The sequence below is a fragment of the Myotis davidii genome, unplaced genomic scaffold (assembly GCF_000327345.1).
Source record: "Myotis davidii unplaced genomic scaffold, ASM32734v1 scaffold462, whole genome shotgun sequence".
Classification (NCBI taxonomy): Eukaryota; Metazoa; Chordata; class Mammalia; order Chiroptera; family Vespertilionidae; genus Myotis; species Myotis davidii.
Genome location: NW_006293237.1, coordinates 394,488 through 400,750, shown reverse-complemented (window position 1 = coordinate 400,750; position 6,263 = coordinate 394,488). Strand labels below are relative to the sequence as shown.

General features: G+C 58.5%; 1 protein-coding gene across 5 annotated transcripts in view; it reads right to left on the bottom strand.

The window, feature by feature from the left end:
* L1CAM (L1 cell adhesion molecule) overlaps nt 1–6,263 on the bottom strand; it is a 25,624-nt gene that overhangs the window by 16,211 nt on the left and 3,150 nt on the right. The gene's annotated exons all lie outside the window — the stretch shown is intronic.

Sequence of the window (6,263 nt, the reverse complement as noted above, 5' to 3'; positions counted from 1 at the left end):
AACTTCGAAGAGACCAAGCACTGGCTGGGCCTCCAGGTTGCTTTTCATTCCCTGCTCCTCAGGCCCCCTCCCCGCTCCTATTTGCCTTTCCCATTAACTGCCTCTCCATCACCAACTTGTTGCCCCAATCAGCTCCCCTGGGCATGCCACAGGCTGCTCTGTGCATGTTGTTATCATGTATGGCTTCATGTGCCAGCAAGAGGTGCCCCTGGGCATGAGTGTGGGTGTGGATCTGCATGTAGCCAAATGTGCACATCAGTATTTATGTGGCTGTGTGTGTGCATGCAGAACATTTGTGTCTTTTCTGGGAGGGGGCTGCACTCAGGAGCATGTGCTTGTTTTCTTGTGTGTCTGTGTCTGTGGGGGATATATTCTCATGTCTGCTATTTTTGTGTGCACACACAAGCATGGGTGCACACATATGTAGAGAAGAACTCTTGTTGCAGTCTCATTGGTATGGGTTTCAGAGCCTACTGATCACTGAATGCTGTTCCGGCCTGGGGGGCTTGGAAAGTGGAGACAGGGAAGCAAGGAAAGGGGCCCAAAGAAGCTGCATTGCACAGAATAGGTTGAGGGAAATGAACAAAGGGGGAAGATAGCCTGACCTCAGGAAGTGACAGGAGGGAGGGAGGGGAGGAGGAAAGCACCTCTCCACTGTCCTTCAGGCCCCCAGGGGGCAATAGAGGCGACTGTGGCCTCCCCACTTCCAGATGCTCCAAGCCAGGGTCAGGTCAGGGGTCAGGGAAAGCTCTGGGACAGTGCTTCTGACATCTCTTCAGTGCCTGGCAGGCCCAGCTTCTGAAGAGGAAACAGACTCCCAAGAAGACCACTTTGACTCCAAACAGGAAAAGGTGTGAGAGAGGCAAGTGATGGAAGTGCAAGCGGGCAAGAGCAGGACGCTGGGTGGCTGAGAGGTTGGAGACTGGAGTCCGAATTCTGGATGCCTCGCCAAACCCATATGGGTATCCTCCTTGTACCAGTTAGGACCTTACCAAGGGTGAGCCCAAGCTTCATCCAGGATGCCAGAAGGGTAGGTGGGGAGGCCTGGAATGCTGTGCTAAGATATCTAGACTTTGTCAGGAGCCTACCAGGAGCCACAAATTGGTTTTGTGTAAGGTGACCCACGAAGAGTAACAAATGCAACAGACTTTGGGGAATGGGCAGGGAAAAGAGAGGGCGGTGAATAGCAGTCAGCTTGGAGCTCTCAGACTCTCCCACCCAATGCTGCAGGGGGAGGGGGAGGGGGAGGGGGAGAAGCACCAGAGTGGGTCAATGTGGATGGGCTGAAGGCCAAGGGAATGACTTGGAGAGGAAGTGGCAAACCCACAGCCAATTCCCAACTTGCAAGAGCTGAGCTGGGGCCCAGAAGGGAGGAGCAAGAGCAGACCCGATCCACCCCCTCCTTCCCCAAGAAAGCCAGTGCAAGCAGGGTGGGCCCCAGGCCTCAACTTCAAGGCCTGTAGGAAGCAGTAGGAGACTCAGATCAGAGGGCAGGCGATCAAACAACAGCCTTGGGAGCTCTGAGCGCTCTGGTCTTAGGAGGGGGAGGGAAGGGAGAAGCGAGAAAAAACAATCAAAGAAGGACCTTCCTGCACTCGGTGGCCCAAGTGCTCCATTTGCTGGAATGACATTCCCCGTCATGCCAGCCCCTCCATTTGTCCTCCAAATCTAGGCTCCCACAATGGGTGTGGCATATACACCCCGGGCGTATACACCGGGGAAATTCCATCCCCCCCAAATCCCTGTCATGCCCCACAGTCTCACACCCAACCCCTTTTAGTCTCCTGGTATTTGCCAACCAACTTGCCACCTTCCCAGGCGCTCAGAGCCAGGCAGGAGCCAGGTTGAGGCTCCCTGACAGCTGGCAGCTCTGCCTCCTCTCCTCCCACTGCTGCTGGGTCTCTGATCTCTCACCATTCCTCTGGCAATTACAGAGCAAGCAGCTCAGGTTGTCAGCTCAGCGGGCCCCCCACCCCCCATCAGCACCTCCAGGGGCAGGGGAGGGGGGGAGTATTCCACAAGCTGGTGTACAGATGGAGCCAAGGCCATGTCTGTGAAGGTGGGGCAGACTGGGGAAGACTGAAGGGTGACAGACAGGGCGAGAAAGAGGCAGGAGGGAGCTGGAGAGGCTGAGATGTGGGGCTGGGGGAGGGAATGGAAGACAAAGACAGATGCTGGACCACCCCGGTTTCCAAGATGAAGAAATGGAGAAACAGAGACCCAGGCAGCAGGGAAAGGATGAGGAGAGGGGAAAGGAGTACAAAGGGTGGGAGGCAGCTGCAGAAAGCACTGATGAGAAGTGGCCAGCAAGGAGTGAGAGGGGTGTGTGTGAGAGAGAGAGAGAGAGAGAGAGAGAGAGAGAGAGAGAGAGGGAACAGGCCTAGTGGTCCAAGTCCTGGACCCTGGGGGATGCACCAGGCAAGGGGCGGGGAAGGAGGAGAGGAGATGAACCTGAGTCAGAGGAGGGGGCCTTTTGGGGCTTGGACGTCAGGCTGGACTGATGGGCAGGGTGGAGCAGAGAAGCTGTGAGCCAGCATCAGAGACAAACAAAGCCCACAACGACAACAGAGAGAGAGCAGCAGGTCCCGGCCACTTGTGACACTGGAGCAAGGGTGTGGTAGTAAGACGAGATGAATGAGCCACTGGCGGCCGGCCCTCAGGGAGCAGGTGGGCCCCCTGAAGAGGGGGAGGAAGCACCCGGAGGACCACAGTGGATTCTTCCGAGATTGCGGCTAAGGCAGAATGAGCAGCCACCTGGCTGGGGGGAGGGGAGTGCCCAGGAGTCCACAGACATAACAGTGAGTGTCCGTGTGTACACCCGGATGTACACCCACTGCGTAAACCATCACTGTGCTGGGGGAGGGCACAACAAAGGCAGGCTGCTCCCCAGTGAGTCCAGCTGGGAACCCATCCTCCCCTGGGGCCTCACGCACCTCTCACAGGCAGGCAGAGGGAAAGGGTGTGGCAGGAACTGAAGTGGATGAGGTTGGCAAGGTCAGGCCCACTGGAGCCTGCAGGGAGGGGCCTGGCCCCTGGCCATATCCTGGCCCCACGGGCCTCTGGAACTGCTCTCTTCTGGCCTCTGCCCACTGGCTGGGGGAGACTTGAGAGGACATGGAGCCAGGCTGAGCCCTGGGGTGGCTTGACCCCCCCCCAGAACATTTAAGGGTGCCCTGCATGCCTTGTCCTCTCTGCCCCTCCCATCTGATGGAAATGCACCTGCCCAAGGGTTAAGTAACACAAAGGTCCTCCAGCCCAGTGTCTGTGGAGAATGGCAGTGCCCTATGACCTGGCAGACCTGAACGGGGGCAGGGCTGGGGGCTCAGTGCCCCAGGTGTGTGAGACGGTCAAAGTGTGGGTACCACGCCTGCATATTTGTAGGTCCGGGGGGCCTGTGTGGTGACATGCATGCCTGGGTTGTCACCTCAACAGCACTGGAGGCGGCCTTGGAGCCTGTCGGCACGTACATGAGGGTGCGGGTGTCACCTACATCCCATGCACTGTGTTCCTTTAAGTCTCCTTCTTGCCCTCCCCCCCCCCGCCAGGCTGTGGCTGGCGGGTTTCCATGGAGATGGAGCCCAGCTCCCTCCGCTGGCAGAGATGGGGGAAGCCTAGAGGAAAGCTTACTGCAGCCTAATGGGTTATTTAGATAATATATAAAGGAGGCTGACGGGTGGGAGCCCCCGCAGGTTCCTGGGGGCCTGGAAGTCTTAAAGAACGGCTGTTTCCTCTTCTGTGCCCCCCTGTCTTGCCCCTCCCAAAGGACACCCCCCCAGAGTACACCCTCAGCCCCTACAAGGCTGAGGTCTCCAAGGCAACCACAGCTTACCTGTAAAGGACCATTCTCCTTAAAGGATGAGGAAGGGGTGGGACAGAGCTTAACCCTTTGTGGAGGAGCAGAGAGAACAGACTACACTGGGGGAGGAAGGCGGAATCTCACCATCAGTGGCAGGGACAGCTTTTCTCTATACCCCCTGCCCCCCACCCCCATGGCAGAGTCAGCTGCCCCATTTTATTGAGTAAATTCATGGACGGCGCTTACGACATGCCAGGGACACTTTCACACACATCGCTCATTTAACCCTTAAAATCGCCGTGTGGGACGGATGTGCTATCATCCCCATTTCACAGATGAGGAAACTGAGGCACAGAGAACCAGAGTACCATGTCCAAGGTCACTGATGCTCAGCAGGGGTGGGGTTCTCGATGGGGCAGAGGCTTCCTCTGGGTGCCAGCTCATCTCTCAGGGCCTCCGCTTCCCAGCATGTGTTCCCAGGGGGCCAGGAGCCTGGAGGAGAATGGCCTCCAAGCCATCCCGCACCCTGGAGAAGGGCCTAATTTGCTAGGCAGATGGCAAGCAAATGTGGGAAGCCGGGAGGGAAATCTCAGGAGGAAGTAGGATGTGACCCTCGGCACAGAGCAGGAACCATCCCATCCCTCGGCCTTGGGTTTTACCTGACCGCCCATCCACAAGAAGCAAATTCCTTTCCCCTTTCAACTCAGGGCAGCCTGGGTGCCTTGTGCCCCTCCCGTTATCCAAAATGCTGGGCTGCTCTGGCCCCTTTCTTGACACCAAAGATCCCAAGGCCTCCTCACAAAGAGGCTTTGACTACCAGTCAGGGTTTCGGGACAGCATGGGCTCCCTGTGCAGAAGGGGAAACTGAGGCCCAGTGGAGTAGGGGCCAAGACTCTGGCCTCCCAGACTCCTGGAATGCCAGCAGTGCAGCCAAGTATCCCATGCGCAGTTGGGGAAACGCGCCCACAGACTAAAAGCTGCATCCCCACCCTCTCCAGGCCCTTTCTCTGGCTCTGGACTCTGAGCGAGACCAGAAACCCCCTGACCTGAGAAATGAACTTGGGCCTTGGGGACTAGGCCAGAGGGGGGTGTACATCCTGTTCCTATCGTGGGCAGGGCCTGCCTCCAGGACTAGAGGGGAGAGAAGGCTGCAGAGCAGGCAGGCCATGTGGGTAGGTGCTAAGCAAAGTGGAGAGGCAAGGGGGGCCCAGCCGGCAGCAAGAGGCACCAGCCCGTGCCTCCTGCTCAGACCCACCAGCCCTGGGATGCCTGGGGCGGAGGGAATCGGGTGCCTAGAAACAGCTCAGACACTGCCAGGCCCGTCCAGCCCCCTCAGGGCTCCCCACTCCCGATGGGTTAAAGGGCAGAGGGGCCACTCTGCACAGGAAGACTGGGGGCGGACAATGGAGCCTCTGTCGTCCCAGGCATTCCTAAGGCATGAAGGCAGGAGGCCAGGGGAGGGGCCAGAGGGCACCCCAAACGGGAAACCCCACATCATGGCAGCCTCTGCAGCCACCATCATCAGGCCCGCCCCTTCCTAGCACAGGCCCAGTAGGGGCATCTGAGGGGACTCATGTGGGCAGAGGAGGATCTGTGTGCGCATGCTCTCTCTCTCACACACACACACACACACACGAATGCACACATGCAACCAGATATATGATCCCCACACATGCAAATAGGAATAAGCACACACTCACGTGCCCAAAGCTACCCTCCTATACAAACCTCCAGCCCTGCTGCCCTGCCCTAGTGTGTCCGCCTCTGAGTGTTTTAGCCCAGAGAGCTGAGGGGAGGAGGCTCCTGGGACTCATAACCTCCCTTCAAGAGGAACAGCCCAGCAGGGCTGCATGGCCGAGTGTGCAAAGCCCAGGACGCTCTTAGCCTCCTGCTCCACCCCTTCCAAGGCCAGCACGGCTGTCCTTACTGGGTTTAAGGCCAAAGATTGTCTGAACGGTGGCTGGGTGCTCCCTCCGTGGCTTCTGGAAAGACCAGCCGTCCAGACCCAGACCCTGCCCCGGCCACGGCCCTCCAGGCTCCCCGGCCCTCCCCCGCCCTCCAGGCTCCTCCCTCTGCAGCCTTTAGGAAGCCACAAAGATCCTGTTGATATCGGGGGAGAAAGCAGGCGGGCCCTGCTAACCTTCCACCCCCCTCCCCCGCCCTCTGGATGGAGGTGACCAGGTGCCTGGCCCTGTCCATCCTCCAGGTCAGACGAGGCCCCCAAGGGAGGTCTAAGCCCAACCTGAAGCTGTGGCTCAGAGTTCAGAGGGGCCAAGTTTAATCAAGAGCAAGACATGGGAGAGGAGGTGAGGCAGGAGGGGAGAGGAGCAGAGGGAGAAGCTAGACAAAAGGAGAAGCTGAGAGGTGGAACCCAGGGCACCTACGGGGTGGGGTGGGGGGGCGCGGAGGAAGGCAGAGGCAAGTGGGGGGAGAAGGGAGTAGTGCACTCCCCACAGTGAAACTCCAA